This window comes from Myxocyprinus asiaticus, chromosome 2 (genome assembly GCF_019703515.2).
Source record: "Myxocyprinus asiaticus isolate MX2 ecotype Aquarium Trade chromosome 2, UBuf_Myxa_2, whole genome shotgun sequence".
Lineage (NCBI taxonomy): Eukaryota > Metazoa > Chordata > Actinopteri > Cypriniformes > Catostomidae > Myxocyprinus > Myxocyprinus asiaticus.
In genome coordinates, this window is record NC_059345.1 from 6,474,880 (window position 1) to 6,494,412 (window position 19,533).

Below are 19,533 nucleotides of genomic sequence, written 5' to 3' on the forward strand. Positions count from 1 at the left end.
AACAAAAACTTGTCTGGAAACCAGAAAAGCTTTGTTGATTTACCTTGTCTAAACACACCCTGAGGGCATGGCACAGAGTGTTTTGCTAGTGTGCAAAATGTGAGGGAAATTCCAGCCATGTACTTTTATTCAGGATCTGTTCCGTAGAATTCTAACCTGGCAGTTAGAGACAAAGACCATTCAAGAGATGAAATTAAGCCAGCATCAGACTTCTAAAGAAACAGCATAAGCCCTGTGAGTGCTTGACAACATCTCCTTGGGGAAAAGGGTCTGATTTCAACTAAAGGCCCAATTGTTTCCTTTACCACATTCTGGCCTCACTTCCTTCTAGGGTGGACAACTGGTTGGTGGACACAGGATCAGAGCCAGTAGTGCATGATGGTTTGTCTGACTTTGGCAAGGTTGGTTACATTTAAACAGTGCATCCAAAAAGTATTCAGACATTTTTGGACTCTTAAAACCAACCTAAGCTAGTTTTCTGGTCATAGCTGGTTTAAGCTGGTCTCCCAGACTGGCCAGTCTGGTGCTCTGTTGGTTTAGCCAGTCAGAAAACTGGTCTGACCAGGCTGGGAGACCAGCTAAGACCAGCAAACCATCTTAGTCTGGTTTAAGATGGGGTTTTATCAGCAAGGATGTCACACTTAAAAATGTCTGAAATACAAATATTACAAAATATGAAATTAAGTGGCATCAAAACTTCACTTTTCTGAGCCATTTTTGCAATGACTTTTAATCTAATTGTGTCAAGGTGATTTTAGTGGACGTAAGAAATCAGATCCCCTCAAGTTCACACAGAGTTCATCACATTAATTATGGACAGGTTCTACTAACCTTTAGCAACCAAAAAGTGTATACATACTTATTTTGTCTTAATAGTGAACAGTATATCTATTGTTTTATCATTTAAAACCTAACAAATTCTTTATGTGAAATGTTTTGCTAGAAAAGTGTGCTTTCACTTTCTTATTCTTAAAGGGGTCATGTCATGAAGAATCACATTTTCCTTGATCTTTTAACATATAAAAGGTTGTTGTACTATAAAAACATACTGTAAGTTTCAGAACTTAAAACTTCCTCCTCACTGTAAAAAGAGCAGTTGTTGAAACCAGAGATGATCCTAGGGACTCTGGGGACCCTAGGCCAATAATAAAAAGTAAAAAAATAAAATAAAAAAAAGGCCATAACAGACTTTATTTTACAAAAAGTGTAGCCAATGAGTGACTTACAGCCATATTCATAAAAAAGTCCATGAGATGTTACTTATTTAGTCTTATATGAAAGCTGCTATAAAAGATAACACCGAGGCAGCCTTTAAAGGGAACACTTTAGATCACATAAAACAAATTATTAATATAAAACCTTCAGAGTCATATAAAGAGCTATATAACTATATAATATGTTATCTATCATGTGAGTAATAGACACTGATAAATAATACACAGTGTAAATTTGCTACACAGCTTGACCCTGAAGTTTTTGGCACAGGTCTTTAAATCTGTCATGCACTTACTGTGTGCCAAGGTACTTTCAAAATATTGTCAAATGGCGGAAAGAAGGCAATGCCACTGCATGTTAGTCAACAACTATTACTGTTATCATATGTGACAGCTCAAACATAGGCATGAACTAGTCAGAACCCAATGTACAAGTAAAAAGTTTTAGAAAAACAAGAATTGCATCGTCATGATACATTTTATAATGACTGTCACCTGCCAAAACGTTGCCAGCATCGAGGATGTGGCTAGTAAGTTACTTTCAAAGCAACCTCAGTGTTGTTTATTAAGCACTCTAGGGTATAAGGCAATACAATAATGTGACTTCACTTCTATTTGTGAAATTAAGTTCATTTTGGCCACATCACAAAAGTGGCTGGCTCTAGTATCATTGGATTTGGAGGAGATTATGATGGCGTGCCAAGGTAAGCATGGCTGATTCTGGTGATATAATCAGAAGAAATGTGCATGAAGCCCATATGGTAGAAGACATGGTGGTGCATTTCAAATTTGTTATGCTTGTGTATGTAATGAGAATAGCCTTTTAATTATATATAACCATTAATAAAGAATGCAATAGTTTTGAACAGGGTGCCATCTGGTCTTGAGGACGTGTCAAAGTACCTAGACCTGGTGGCTGTGCTGTTGAGATCAGAGATACTTTTGGAAGGAACCTGCTAAAGGGTGTTTAGAGAGGTGGAGAGGGTAAGAGCCAGTGTTCGGGAAGTTACTTTGAAATGATAGTTTCCCAAGCTACTGGCAAATATTTTCCCCATTCATTTCCTCCATAGTGATTTCATAAAACCCTTCATAAAAGAGTTCTAAATCATGAACCAAACCAACCAGCTCAGAGGTTAATCACATCATTAAAAACTTTGATTTGAAGCAAAAAAGCATTTGGAAATTGAACAAATAGACAAAGGTACAAGACTTCATACTTCACGTCTTTAAAGAGGGAATGAACATCAATCTCATGAAGTACTGTGAATGACATAAATTAAAAGTGATGGAAAAATATACAACTATTGATTTAAAGTATTTGATTATAAGTATAGAATCAATATATTTTAATTTTAATGCAAAATATTCAGATATATGCAAATATATAAGTAGTTTGAGAGTGAAGGGTGACTTGATTGCATTATACACTAGGCATTATGGAAATGGGCGGTCGCAGCAGAGCACTATTGGCAAGCTTTGTTTGCCATGATTCTCTGACTGGTGGGTCTTTCTCTCCTCACTACTCATGAGTAGTGTAGGTCTTCACCAGAAATTCCGCTATTTAACATGATTTTTAAATAATGCTGTTGAAAAAACGTGTAGTGATGCCTTTAGCAGAAGCATATACCATCGATTAACAACCTCTGAGCTCACGGTACATCTGTCTCTAAAGGTTTACAAGTTATAGTTACCTCAGTAAACTCATAATTAATCATTCAATTAAACAAAATTGGGCTAATTACACTGCATATAAAATATCATATGAAGCTGATAGTTCCTCTCCAATTCTTATCCGAAATGTACTGTACGTTCAAATAAAAAAATCTAGTACCCAATTATACAATTTTTGCCTATTCCAATTGTATTAAATTTAATCAAAAGTCCTTCCCTCCATAAAGTACCATATGCCTTTTCAATATAAAAAAGACTGCAATTAGACATTCTTTCATTATAAGAGATTTTTGACTTCATTTTAAAATAATATCAAGGTATCCATTGTAGATCTCCTTTTTCTAAAACCACTCTGGACTGGTGATAATATTTCCTTTTTCTCCATCACATAATTTAGCCTCTTGACAATCATTTCCTCCATTACTTTACATACAGTAGATGTAAGAGCAATTGGTCTATAACTGCTGGTTTTTGTTACATCTTTCCCTGGTTTGACTATTGGGATCACAATTGCACTTTTCCAAGCTTTAGGTAAGATACCTTCATTCCATATATGATTGTATAAATTCAATAACTCTTTTATAGCTATCTTTGGTAAATTCTTTAGCATGTTATAGGTAACCATGTCTTTCACTGGTGTTGTATTTCTTGAATTATTGATAGCAATCATTAATTCAAAAGAATTAAACTCATCATCCATTATGCTATCAAATTCCTGTTTTTTCCTGCAAATATTATTTTGTGTATTTATTACTTCTTGTCTTCCTTTTAAGAATTTAACAATGCTGTGGGCTTTAGCAAATATTTGAGCCAGAATTTCTGCCTTCTCCTTATTTGTGATAGCCACCACTCCATTTTCTTCAATGACAGGAGTCTTTTTAAAGTTATCAATACCATTAATTTGCCATGCCTTTCTTTTTGCATTTTTAATTACTTTTCTTACAACTGCCCTTTTCCTCTGAAAATCTATAATTGTATCTTGGGATAGTGTTATTTTTAGAACTCAAAATGCCTTATTTCTTTCTCTAACTGCGGTTGAGCATTCCTCTGACAATCAATGGTACCATTTCCCCCCCCTATTCCTTTCAACAACAGAATTGACTGATTCGCTGTAAAAATAATTCCTTCCACTACTTTACTGAATTTTTCCTCAATATGTCCTTCCAATGACATGCTATTAAATGTTTCTTCACACACCACTTGGAATTTCTCCCAGTTTGCATTTTTATACCCCCATCTTACACCATGATTGAAATGTTGCTGTTGTACTGTATTTTGGATTTCGCAAATCACCGGAAAGTGATCACTACCCATATTATTTTCAAGTATTAACCATGTGCACTTAGCAGCTAGTGCTGCTGAAGCTATTGTGAGATCCAAGCATGATGTTCCACCTCTTGTTATATCCATCCTTGTTGGCTTTCCATCATTTAAACATACCAGTGAATGTTCCATGAATTCCTCTACTATTTTTCCAGTATTGTCTGTGACTTTACTACCCCATAAACTATTATGTGTATCAAAATCACCCACAGCCTCTTTTAAAAAAATAATTATTTAACTCTCTACATGGATTATAGAAATTTACAAATTTAACCATCCCCTGCATTTCCATTATTTCTGTACTTAAGCATTCTATATCATTATCTCTATATACTCTTCTATATACTAAATGTTGTTTGATAAATGTAGCACATCCTCCACCTCTTACATTTTCTCTGTCTTTCCTTTATTACATCCTGACTTGTGGATGTAACAAAAGAGAGGATTCAAAAATACAATAGTCTAGGGCAGTGGTTCCCAACCCTGTTCCTGGAGGCCCCCCAACACTGCACATTTTGCACCTTATCTGACACACCCAATTCAGGTTGTGGAGTCTCTACTAACGAGCTAATGAGTTGAATCAGGTGTGTTTAATTAGGGAGATAACCAAAATGTGTAGTGTTGGGGAGCCTCCAGGAACAGGGTTAGGAACCACTTGTCTAGGGGTTAAGTGAAAAGGAAAAAACGAAAAAAAGATATGGGTGAAGAACAGGTAACATTGAAAACACAGGTCCAGCTTCTGAGGCACTGTGCAGGAAATTAACCCAGGAGGGGGGAAAGGGCTCCCTCCTCCAGACAAGGACTGGACATCTTAAATAGGCAAATCCCAATTTAAGCAGGTGTAGTCTCTTAACTAGTAGCCTGTAGAAACATAGGAAAACACAAGAGAAAAAAAAAACAATCACAAACAAGGGCCGTTAACACCTCTCCCCTTAAGTGAGAGGGTCTCTTAAGAGGGCCTCTGCATTAAACAAAATTCCAGCCCAACTCTCAAATGGTTAACATGTTCAAAACACAGATAAAATTTTCTATAACAGTTAATCCAAGTACAAACCTTACTCAGTGGTCACAAAGCTACACTGACAGTTCAATTTCTCTTCTGTCCATACCCAATTTGATTTCACAGTCCAGCAATTTACTGGAGCCTGGAAAAAGTAACATTTAAGGAAAGGGAGACCAAGATAAAGGGAATGAACAGAGAAAAGAACAGTTAAAGGATTGGCCAGCTTTATTCCATTTCACATGGGGCGCAGGACAATGCATCAGCTAATACTTTGTCCACCCCTCGCACATGCCGAATATCCAGAGCATAAGGCTGTAGAAAAAAGGACCATCTAATGAGACGATAATTTGGATTCTGTAGAGAGTGGAAAAAATAAGAGGATTATGGTCAGTATACACCACTATTGGCATAGTGCCACCAGACACAAACCTCAAAGTATTGTAGTGCCCAAATTAACGCCAAAGCTTCCCTCTCAATAGCTGAATAGTTGGCCTGGTGAGAATTACATTTCTGCGAAAAATAGCTGATGGGACGTTCAATGCCGTCCTCATCAAACGGCAACAACACAGCTCCCGCTCCAACCTGACAAGCATCCACCTTCTTAAATCATTTATTCATTCGAGGAACAGTCAGTACAGAAGAACTAAGCAATCTCTTTACATTCTCAAAATCTTGCTCACATTGAGGAGTCCACACAAACTTGGCTATTGCTCTCAATAAATCAGTAAGCAGAGCAACAACAGAAGAAAAATTGGGACAAAAAAATACCCAGCCATTCCCAAAAAATGCATCAGCTCACATTTAGTCCGGGGAATAGGAAAGTGACCAATTGCTATAACTTTAGCATGTATGGGTCCCCATACCATTCCCATCCCAACCACCTTACCCAAATAAGTCACAGTCGCACTGGCAAACTCACACTTTGCCAGGTTGACTGCGAGTTGAGCATCAGCTAAACACTCAAACAACTCATGAACACGGCCAAGGTGCTGGTACCAAGTGTCGCTATAAATGACAATATCGTCAAGGTACACAGCGCAACCCTCTAACTCAGCTGTCACTTTGTTCAATAGGTGCTGAAACGTGGCAGGGGCATTTCTCATGCCAAAACTCATTACAGAATAGGAATACAACCCAAAAGGTGTAATAAAGGATGACATTTCCTGTGTTTGAGTCAAAGGCACTTTCCAATAACCCTTCAGCAAATCAAATTTACTGACAAATGTGGCTGCCCCAACTTGATCCACACAATCTTCCATCTTTGGCAATGGATATGAATCAGGTTTAGTTAAATTATTCACCTTTCGATAGTCCATACAAAACTTTGTGTTCCATCTGGTTTCCCCACTAACAAACAAGGTGAAGCTCAATCCAAGAAAGAAGACTATGCAATGTTGTTATCAAGCATGTATTTGACTTCAGACTCTAATTTCTGAAGCATCTCCTACATCTATATCATGTTCTATCAAGTGTGTACAAGAAGGCGTATCCAAAAACAGAAGATATGTATTACGCTAATCCCTCTAGATTAGCCATTAGAGTCTCTGAGTTTTTAAGACGAGGTTGTAAAATGATATCACCAGGTGCTTCCACATCCTAGCCCAATTCATACATAGGGGAAGGCAAATTGACTAAAGCAACTGATGGAGTGACATTAGATGGAACCATAGTATGAACATAAAAAGGTTTTAACAAATTTGCATGACACAACTGAGTAAGTTTCTTACGCTCTAGGGTAGATAGTATATAGTTTTGATCAGACACTTGTCGAAATACAGTATATGGTCCTGAAAATTTAGCACAAAAAGGGGAATCCGGTAGAGGAAGTAAAGCTAGCACCTGATCTCCTGGACTAAACGTGAAATTCTGACTTTCGATTGAACAAGCGTTTCATTTCTCTCTGAGCATTTCCCAATTTTTCTCTTGCCAATTGACCAGCCAAAAACAGTAGTCAATACATCAATACAACCATGTACATATTGGATCAGACTCTGGGGTAGTTCTGCCCCTGGAACCCCATCACAAAGTACTGCCAACGGTCCATGCACACGATGGCCAAAAACTAATTAATTGGGACTAAATCCCAAACTCTCTTGAACAACCTCACATGCAGCTAACAACAGCCAAGGCAGTCCTTCCTCCCAATCACTTTACAACTCGGTACAATATGCTCTCAACAAAGAATTTAAAGTCTGGTGGAAGTGCTCTAGAGCTCCCTGACTTTGAGCACGATAAGCACTGGATTGATTATGCTTAATGCCAAGTTGACCTAACACTTCTTGAAACATATGAGAAGTAAAACTTGTTCCCTGATCACTCTGAACAATCTTTGGAGTTCCAATGATAGATATGAACTGGGACAAACCTTTTACAACAGATTGTGTAGTGACTGAGTGCAAGGGATAAGCAACAGGATATCTAGTGCTCTGACACATCACTGTCAACAAATAAACATTACCAGACTTAGAAGGCAGTAACGGACCAACACAGTCTACTAGAAAAATTCCTTACTTATATTTTTATAGCACTTTTATAGGCTCTCAAATCACTTTACATAGTATAGGGGGAATCTCCTCACCCACCATCAGTGTGCAGCATCCACCTGGATGATGCGACGGCAGCCACAGTGCACCAGTACAGTCACCACACACCAGCTATTGGTGGAGAGGAGAGTGATGTAGCCAATTCAGGGATGGGGATTATTAGGAGGCCATGATAGATAAGGGCCAACTGGGGGAATTTGTGATTTTGAGATGAAGTGACAACAAGGTGGGGGTGGAACATCGTGCCAACGTGCCGAGTTTGCAACCCAATACTCCTGATCAGCACACAGCTTCCCATATCAGACTCCTGTGAAAAAGACAAAACAGATTCCAAAATGAATGATTCTGAAGCACCTGTGTCTCTATTAGCCCTTTTCCACAGGCATGGTTCGGATGCGGGTTCCTGGGCAGGTGCGAATTCTCAAACTGTTCTGCACATTTCCACCACAGAAAAGGCCGTTCCAGGGCTGAAAACCTGTTCCCAAAAGGCCCCAAAAGCTTGCTGGTGTCTATGCAGGAACCGATTACATCAGGGGACGGAGGGCAGGATAATGATTTGTCGCCATGGGAAAGTTTTCCCAAACAACAACAGTAGCTACCCTCTGCAGCAAGTACTTCTTCACTCTATAACAATAATAAAAAACACACAAAATTATCAGACATCAAAAGCATTCGGGTAACACGACGAAATGAATGTTTTTCTTGCGATATGGTATTTACGAAGATCTGAGATAAACTAGAGAGATTGCAAAGGAAAAAAATACTCTACGAGAAAGAAGATACAGCACGAAATGATGTACACAGCGTTCAATAGGACAAATGACCAAATCATAAACAAATTGAAAAACACTTAAGGGAGTACAGGGACCATAAGAAGGACATAAGCAAAAGTGACAATGGACGGACCAACAATGACTCGGACACCGACCAGCCTGCTAACTGACCGGGGCACTGAATTCTTCTTCTTCATCTTCTTCTCTTCATTTTTTGGTAGGTTGCAAACAACTTTTAAAGGTGCATACTGCCACCTACTGTACAAGAGTGTGTATCACCATGTCACTTAGTTCAAATTCTATTATTCAATCTTATGCTTTTTAAAAAGATAAAAAGTGCCCTGCTGATCTCTCTTATCCCTTCTTCCTCCCCTTCTGTTCCCAATACCCCTTTTAGATCCCACGCCCGTCCTGTTTCTCTTACTTTGTCATGTAAGTTCCTTCTATCAGATTCATATATGGAACAATGCATAATGACATGTTCTACATTTTCTTTATCTCCACAGTTGGCACACTTATTACTATTTATTTTCCCTAGAACAGCCAACGTACTATTTAATCCTGTGTGATCTAATCTGAGTCTTGTTATTATTATTTCTTCTGTTCTTTTCTTTATAGATCTTTATTTTAACTGATTTAATTTTATAATATCTCCTTCCTTTCAGATCTTCAGCCCACTTATTCTGCCAAATCTCCATTCCTTTATTCTTAATCAGGGCTTTCCCTTCTCCTTTTCCTAATGTAATTGAAACTGAGATTCCCTTTTGTAAAGCTTTTTTTGCAAGCAAGTCAGCACCCTCATTTCCTTTCAGTCCCTCATGAGCTGGCACCCAACAAAACTGTACATCAATACCATCTCTATGGATCCTAAACAAATTTTGAAATAGTTCTATGATAAGATGTTCTCTATCACTTTTCCTCAATTGGATGCTTCCCAAAACAGCGATTGAATCAGTGCATATAACCACCCTATCCGGTTTAAACTCCTCAACCCATTGTAACCCTATAATGACTGCCACTAATTCTGCTGTGTATACTGATAAATAATCGGAAAGTCTTATAGCTATAGTTATTTTAAATTCAAGGATGTATACACCAATTCCCATACTCCCTTGCTTATTCTTTGACCCATCTGTGTAAATTTTAAGGTAGTTGAAATACTTATTTTTTACATATAAACTTGCTTTGTTACCCACTTCATTCATTTGCCATCCTCTTTTCTTCTCTAATATATTAATATCTACTTCTGTTGCTGGATAAAGCCATGGTAGAATAGTACTAATTGGGGTAGTCCTAGTGAACTCTATAACCTCCAAGCCATATTCACTAGCTCTTCCTTTTGATGTCCATCCATATCCACTTCTCTTAAATTTGTCATATTCCTAGCAATTCTGAATTGTTATTTTTGTGGGGTTTTCCTCTCCACATCCTTTTAAACTAATCCAGTATGTAAGTGATAATTTTTCTCTTCTGAGCTCCAATGGTATTTCACCTGCTTCTATTAGGACAGCATTAGTGGGGGTTGACTTTATGGCTCCTATACATAGCCATAGAGCTCTATACTGTAATCTGTATATATTTAGTAGTATTGTCTTAGCTGCTGCTCCATAGACTATACATCCATAATCAATTGTTGATCTCATAATAGCTCTGTATATATCAATTACTGACTGCTTATCAGCCCCCCAATCACAGCATTGAATTCAGCCAGTAACATTCATAATAATAATTAATTAGAACTTTATTTATCACACATTTGCACATATAGAGTGAAATTCTTTTTTTTCCCCACATATCCCAGCTAAGCTGGGGTCAGAGTGCAGGGTCAGCTCTGATATGGCACCCCTGGAGCAGATAGGGTCAAGGGCCTTGCTCAAGGACCCAACAGTGGCATCTTGGCAGTGCTGGGGCTTGAACCCCTGACCTTCTGATCAATAACCCAGAGCCTTAACCACTGAGCCACCACTGTCCCCTAAATTATTATTTAAAAAAAAAAAAAAAAAAAAAAAAAATATTTATGGAGATGCCAGGGATTGAACCCAGGGCCTCATACATGCATAGTATGCATTCTACCACTGAGCTGCATCCCCTTAATATTGATAAACAGTGATAAACCGATGGTGAATCGACGGTGTCCTCTGCAGCTGATCTCAGTAAGTTGTTATATTTGTGAACTTTGCTAGCTTTTCTTACACTGTTGTCATCTTATTTTGTGCAATGTTTTTTTCTGTAAAGGGATTTTTGACCAGCTACTCACTAAGTTTGGAAGATCATAGCTATCTGTTAAGTAAAACTGAGGGATTCTCAATCAGTAATATTATATACAATGGCAAAAATCCAAATACAACCATCTGCTGCACCAATGTTAATAATGGTTCCACTGTAACAGTTTACAGAACTTAGCAAGTTAAGCCAAAGTTCATACAATATAATGTAATTACATTACCTGTCGTCTTTAGCGTAGATGCCATCTCTGACAAACTTGTTGAGCTATGGAATAACGATGGATTACATTAATCCATATGTTTAAATAAGTCCTCAAAAACAAGAGGAAAAAGCTGTATACAAGCACTGTATTTGTTTATGTTTGAGGTAGTCACGTGAAACTACAACGTAGACAGTAACCCATTATGTCACCGTTCGGCTCTCAGGTCAGTGGAAAAGCACGGCCGGTTTATGATAGGCTCCAGATTGCCCCAGCCATGAACCAGCGAAGCACAGGCTCGGCACGAGAACATCACAATTTCGGTGGAAAAGGCTATATGAATTTTAACAGGAACCTTCTCAGTACTCCCAATTAGTGACACAAAGCCATCTGTGATAAACGTCGTATGGCCTAAGATTCCTTCAACATTACCTAATACCACTGGTTTCTCTAAATCCTACAAAGTGTTGATACAACATTCAGAGTTATCAATGGTATTAGTCGTTACGGATTAAACAGCAAGAGCAGATTTGGGTTCAGATTTGACACGCACTAACTTACTTTTCAGTGCCAGACAATCCTTCTTCCAATGACCCTTTAAATGACAATAGGCACATCGGTCACTTTTATCAGTAGCAATTTTTTTTTATTTTTCTCTACCCTGTGACTAACAGTTAAAATAGTGCAAGCTGTTACGCCCTCTGTAGAACTATCAGTGCATCGTGATCTATTTTTTATGTGTGAGAGCATATTCATCAGTAAGAATAGCAGCCTCTTCTGTGGTTTTAACATTTTGATCTGTTAGAAAAATAGACACATGTTCAGGCAAAGTATTTTTAAACTGTTCAAACAGAGGGGTAGCTCAGTGGTAAAGATGCTGACTACCACCCCTGGAGTTTGTGAGTTCAAATCCCAGGGTGTGCTGAGTGACTCCAGCCAGGTCTCCTAAGCAACCAAATTGGCCTGGTTGTTAGGGAGGGTAGAGTCACATGGGGTAACCTCCATCATGAGATTGTTTGCTGGCTCAATCCTTGAAGGGTCTAACTGTCTCATTGATTTATTTTGGTGAGAAGGTTCCGTATTAAGTTCTTGACCGTTATGCAACTTTGTTTCTGTTTCTGATATAAATTTTACTTTGTGGGTGGCTTCTGTGTATGTCAAGTTCTGAGTTGTCTTTACCTTTTGTATTTCTTGAGCTTGTTGTATTGGACAACCTGCGTATGCTGCACTATGTCCTCCCCCACAATTGCAGAATTTTATCTCTGTTCCCTCTTCACATTTCCCATAATCATGTTCTCCTCTGCATTTTGCACACCGCAATTTCCCTTTGCAGACAGCTGCAGTATGTCCCATATGCTGACATCTAAAGCAGTGCAGAGGCGGAGGTATATATTCCCATACCAAAAACCTATGAAACCTAATCTCACTCTCAATGGTAAGGAACTTTCTTCAAACTGAATCATCACAGACAAACTGTCGCATCTCTTATTCTCCTTCCATGTCTGCAATCTTCTAGCTCAAATGACTTTGCCTCCATTCAAATTTCCTTTGATTTCATCCATGGTTACGTTAAGGGGTACCCCTGAAATGACCCCTCTCTTCCAAACCTGTTTCAGGACAGACTAACTTTCCACCTGCTAGTGATTTCATTTTTAGAATCATTCCTTTCTGCTTCTCATCCTTACATTTAATCAATATCCTTCCACTACTAAGACAAGATACTGCTTTTACCAATCCTATTTCTTTCTCAATTGCTTTTGATAATTTAACAGGATGCATTTGTTGTTCTGATTGCTTTATAAAAGTGATAATTACTTTGATTTCTCTTTCATCTACCTCTTTTACTGATCCATTTCTTGCATTCCTAGATTTATTATTTGACACACAGCAGCATGTATTACTTGTAGTCGGAGGGCTGTTTCATGACAATTTCAAAATGTTGTTTCGATTTAAAAAAAAATCCCAAGCCAATAGCTCCATCTGATGGACACATCGTTGAATATCCTGAAAGATTATAGACTCATTACACAACCTTAGATCTTCTTAAAATCAATGCACTCCTAATTAATTGATAGAAACACAGTTACACATGTATAATTACAAAGCTGATTATACAGTAGTTACTGAAAACAAGAGTATGTGTCTTTAAAAATTTCTGCTTACAGTATTTATGTTCATGTTAGTTTGTATAGGCTAGTCCTACAGATCCAAGTGTACCTGTAAGACAACAAGGAACACCCACTATAGGACACACCGACTCCGAGTAACACCCCCTTGGATCACAAAGTGATTCTATTGGCTGAAAGAACTTTTTAAATCCTATCCAATTTCTGTATGATTCATGTTGTCTTAACTATATAAATATGAAAAAGACTAACTTTTAAATCATGTCACATGTCATATTATTAAACCAAAGATATAAATGGTAAAATTAAACATTTCTTTCTTCTGTTTTCTCCAGTTAGCTTACAAGCTAACCGGTTAGCCTATTAGCTTAGCATACTACTAGTCGATTAGCCTGCTAGCTTCACAGTGGTATAGCTTCTCCTCTTCATTTTCATCACGTTTCTCCTCACTGTCGTTCAATAGAATTTTTAAGTTGTTGTATTTTTAATAATTTTACAAACCTTTCATTTTTTAATCTTTGTGGTTAGGGGTACGTTTAGGGATAGGGTTACGGTAATGGTGTAGGGTTGCTGCAGGACTTCAGATAAACACAACAAGCACAGTGAAGGCTACTATTTAAATAATATACCTAAAGTTATGTACACTACATGCATACATTACATAAAATAGGCTATATAGATCTTCACTTATCGTATCCCCGCTGACTATTTTCACATGCAAATGAGCTTTGCGGCAAACTTGTGGCAAATTGTCCATTGTTGTCAAAGGTTTGCTCCAGGTTCACCACTACCGTTGAAGAGTTGCAAACTTCATTTGCATGTGAAAATAATGAGTGGCAAATTTGTGGCAAGTGTTTAGCTAGTTTGTCAGAATTCTAGATTTTTTGTAAGGGCAACTGTCAATAAACGTGAGTGGAACTTATTTTTGGTGTGAATGAGTATGGAAAACAGCTTCTCGTTGTGGCTTGGTTGGTCATTGTTAGTTTTTGGTTGGTCAGCCTTAACTCTTTATGGCGGAAAAAATTCAAAAAGCTTATCTGTGAATGTCAGGTGTTAGGTGTCATATTAATTTCACAGGGTTTTAACTGTCATTGGAATCACCAGAACAAAACACACTGTGGAAGTGTTTCGTTATTTAGCATGATGCATGTGAATCTGTATTTTAATTAGGCCTCCTGTTCACCATAATTCCATAGTTTTATCCAACCCTTTTTACTTCATTTTTTAGTATGAATCCTTTTAGTATGCCTAAAACACTAATAGTTTTCGTTCGTTCAGGAATCAGTGTTTTTGAAAGAATCTTTTAAGTGAACAAATCATTTTCGTTCACTCCCATTGTTTCGGTCGTGAAGGACTCACTCATAACACACACAGTTGTCGCCATCTACTGGAGGTAAAGATGTAATCTAAAGAAATTGTTACTGAACAAATCAGTGAATGAATCTGATTGAATCTGTTTGGTGAACGGAAATGTAGCCACAACACAAATTAAGCCACAAAACAACAAAATTAAGCCACAACACAAATAAATTAAGCCACAAAACAAAGAAATGTAGTCACAACACAAAGAAATTAAGCCACAGCACAAATTAAGCCACAACACAAAGAAATTAAGCCATAACACAAATAAATGTTGTCACAACACAAAGAAATGTAGCTACAACACAAATTAAGCCACAAAACAATTAGATTAAGCCACTTACACAACAAAATTAACCCACAACACAAAGAAATGTAGCCACAACACAAATTAAGCCACAAAACAATGAAATCAAGCCACAACACAACAAAATTATGCCAAAACACAAAGAAATGTAGTCACAAAACAAAGAAATGTAGCCACAACACAAATTAAGCCACAAAACAAAGAAATCAAGCCACAACACAACAAAATTATGCCAAAACACAAAGAAATGTAGTCACAAAACAAAGAAATGTAGCCACAACACAAATTAAGCCACAAAACAAAGAAATTAAGCCACAACACAAATAAAAGTAAGCCACAACACAACAAATTAGCCACAACACAAAGAAATTAAGCCACAACAAAAAATAAATGTAGCCACAACACAAATTAAGCCACAAAACAATGAAATTAAGCCATAACACAAAGAAATGTAGCCACAACACAAATAAATTAAGCCACAACACAAATTAAGCCATAACACAAAGAAATGTAGCCACAACACAAATAAATTAAGCCACAACACAAATTAAGCCACAAAATAACAAAATTAAGCCACAACACAAATAAATTTAATCACAACACAAAGAAATGTAGCCACAACACAATTTAAGCCACAACACAAATTAAACCACAACACAACAAAATTAAGCCACAAAGAAATTAAGCCACAACACAATGAAATTAAGAAAGGACTCATGAATTGGGTGTTTTGTTGTGACATTATAAGTCAAATTTTGTTATGTTGCCTGGAGCCAAAACCATACAATAGAGAGTTAATTACAGTACTCAGCTTCACAATTCACAAATGTTTTATAATAACTTAACAAAACATAAATCTACTTTACTGGGAATGTCTTATCCTGCACTGTCCTCCTCATGTAAGCATGCAATACTGCCAATGCATTTTTTTTAAACATAGTGGCTGGGAGCATTTCTGTTGTTTTGTGGCTTAATTTCTTTGAATTGTGGCTTAATTTCTTTGTGTTTTGGCTTAATTTCTTTGTGTTGTGGCTTAATTTATTTCCCAAATAGCAAAATAGGCTTGGGCTGGATCTGGCAGCATTTTGGGAGTGAGTTTGGCAACATACCATATGGAAATACGGTCCAAAAGTGGCCCAAAAGTCACTTGCCAAAATTTGACTGGACCCACAACAGATAGTGGCCAAACCTCAACCATAACTTTCCTGTGTCCTCCGTAGCCCAAGAAAGAAACCGTTACTGGGGCACAACTACACCAGAATGGTCTGAAGTCAGCCATACCACAGCCAAACACATGCCACACCCATCCCAGAACTAACCCAGAACTTACCCTGAAGCCCCAGAAAGCAGCCGTAAGTGGTCCAAAGTTATGCCAGAATCCTCAGACGTTAGCCAGAAAACAGCCTTAACATATTAAATTTACATATGAGGCTTGCTAATGTTATTTGATTTAATAAATGAAAAAAGAAACAAAGCAAAAGCAAGTGTTTTATTCAGGTTAATGTGAACAGCCACTCATATGTCAGACAACCTTGAAAAAAAATGCACACTCTAAAATTCATTACATACTGTATGTGTGAAAACATGTAAACAAGCTGCAGAAAGACAATATAACAAAAGCATGCAGCAAATGCAAAATTGTTAAACATAAAAAAAAACTATCTAAAAAGAAATATACAAATGTAAAATATGTAATCACTACCATTACAAAAGCAAGCAATAAATATAAACTTGTTAAACTTAAAAAAAAGAAAATTGTGTAATTACAAAAGCATGCAATGAATGTATAAAATTTTTTTATAAATAAGCTATAAAATAAGCTGCAAAAAGACCAAAGATTATGTAAACAACCTGAAAAAGACAATAAAGCCATAAAGAAATACACTGAAAAAGTATTACCAGTTAAAAACAAAAGCAGCATAACAAGTTTGTAAGCCATCATTCAAAATCATTTTTGATTTAAGAGTTTTTATATATATATATATATATACACCGATCAGCCACAACATTAAAACCACCTGCCTAACATTGTGTAGGTCCCCCTCGTGCTGACAAAACAGTGCCAACCCGCATCTCAGAATAGCATTCGGAGATGATATTCTTCTCACCACAGTTGTACAGAGCGGTTATCTGAGTTACCGTAGACTTTGTCAGTTTGAACCAGTCTGGCCATTCTCTGTTGACCTCTCTCATCAACAAGACATTTCCATCTGCGGAACTGCCCTCACTGGATGTTTTTTTGTTTTTGGCACCATTCTGAGTAAATTCAAGAGACTGTTGTGTGTGAAAATCCCAGGAGATCAGCAGTTACAGAAATACTCAAACCAGCCCGTCTGACACCAACAATTATCCATGCAATTATCTAATCAGCCAATCGTGTGGCAGCAGTGCAGTGCATAAAATCATTCAGATACGGGTCAGGAGCTTCAGTTAATGTTCACTTCAATTTTGTTTGTGTTGTGGCTTAATTTCTCTGTGTTGTGACTTAATTTCTTTGTGTTGTGGCTTAATTGATTTGTGTTGTGGCTTAATTTCTTTGTGTTTTGGCTTAATTTATTTGAGATGTGGCTTAATTTCTTTGTGTTGTGACTTAATTTTGTTGTGTTTTGGCTTAATTTCTTCGTGTTTTGGTTTAATTTCTTTGTGTTGTGAACTATTGTTTGCTTTGTAAATGTTGTTGTGTTGTGCACCTCTGGGCCACTGTACATAAGGGTGTCCAAAGGCCAAAACAAGGAACAGACTACTCAAATAAAACCTCAGAAAAAAATATAAATCCTAAATAAATATAAAGTGCTATGGTTGGTTGGTTTCTAACTGGGTAAGTTTTGGAAAGCTGACATATCCTGTGGTGTGAAGACAATAAAAAAACAAACAAAAACAAAACAACAACATCTTATCCATAGATGTAGATTAAATAAGGGAATTCAGCAGCCAAGAAACCAGAATATCATAGAGACCTATAGGTGGCCTCTTTTGACGTGAGCCAGTAAGCAATCACTCAGAACATTTTAGCAACTGCATAGCAATGCCGTGATAGCCACCCACAACACCCTGGCATTGTGACTGAAGTACGGAAGTATCACTCACATTTTCTTCACAAAATGTTAACATATATTTTATACATTTGATTCCTTTTAGCAGGTTTTAGATATTTCAGAAAGGACTGGGGGAACGAGTAAACAGTGTTGATGCTGAATATAAGTAGATGCTGAAGTCATAGCACTTAATGGGGTTCTCGTGTTTCTCTTTGTATGCCCAGTTCATCCAATTACAAGTAACCTGAGAGCTGTCTTAAGAACGGGGTAAACATGACAAACAAACTTGATTACAGAAGAGTAAAGATAACCTCTAAAATCCAGCTCTCTCTGGATGGCAGGCTGTTGTTTACCACAGGTGGCCAGACTCTGCGGTGAGGGTCGTCACTGTTTCAACTGTCCCAGCATGCTCACTGCTCAGGCACAATCATCTGTCTACTCGAGATTACAGTTAAGCCCTGATATTCATTAGTCTGTGGATCAAGGTCTAAAGACTCACAGTCTACATATTTCACTAAAGCAATAAGCCACAAGAGGTCATGCATTACAGTGATTTTACCACAGTAAAGGGGGTTTAAGGTATTCAGCATTGCATTATGCCTAAGAGCAACCAGTACCTGTGGTAAAATCACTGTAATGCACGGCCTCTCATGGCTTATTGCCTTGATAATACAGTGCAATATGATGAAAGACACCAATGTTACATTTATTATTAAAGTCAACATAAAACACCATTCGCAACCTATTTTACTTCTGACATATTTCCAAGTGAAACAGTAAATTTAATGAGAAAACAATGTAGGGCAGGACTTATATTATCCATTGTGAATGGATTGGATTTTGAAAAGTGGGCAGGTGGTTGGAGGGGTGATTTAAAAAAAATAAAAAAGGGATTTGTAATTTCAGCCGCAAAGGGAAGTCATTTCAGAGGCAGTGCAAAGTAGTACAACATGCACTCATGAACTGAGCAAAATAAGACAAGGAACATCCATTCAGAAAGTAAATAGGCTCAATTATGATTTCATGTTGACTTTAATAATAATCAGAATAAATGTAGTTAATTGTCTTAAATGTACACTGTTTTCAGATGCTAAACAACGTATCATCTTGACTGAACTTTGACTGTACCGGTCATGGAGACCACAATGCTGTACATGTAAAAATTATAATAATTTTGAAATAAAACAGTATTTCTATTTAAATTCTTTTAATGTGTACCTCTGACTTATTCAGATCCCAGTATTCAGATATTATCAATGATTTGAGACCATCAGCTCTATAAAAATGTAGATGTGCACTTTACAGAAATCTGACATTGTAGAAAAATACTATAAAACAAACAGAAAACTGGCAGGAGTGTACTGCTACTGTACATATATAAGTCTCCTATAAAGTCTCCTATCAGACACACCTATCAGAAAATCATGCATATGAAAATTATTAGCATTTAGTGATGTTTTGTACCCCTATGACCTCAAACACAATGTCACATTTTCATGGAGGATGTTAGATTTTATCAAGTTGACATGTTGTTTATAATCAGTTCTCATAACTTGACTTTTATTGACATAAAAGTATCAGTAAGTAATATCAATTTCTATGCATTTTGAATAAATCACTTTCATTAAAAGTTATTAAAGGAATATTCCAGGTTCAAAAGTTAAACTCCATCTACAGCTTTTGTGGCATAATGTGGATTACCACAAAAATGATTTCGACTCGTCCCTTCTTTTAAATAAAGCAAAAATCGAGGT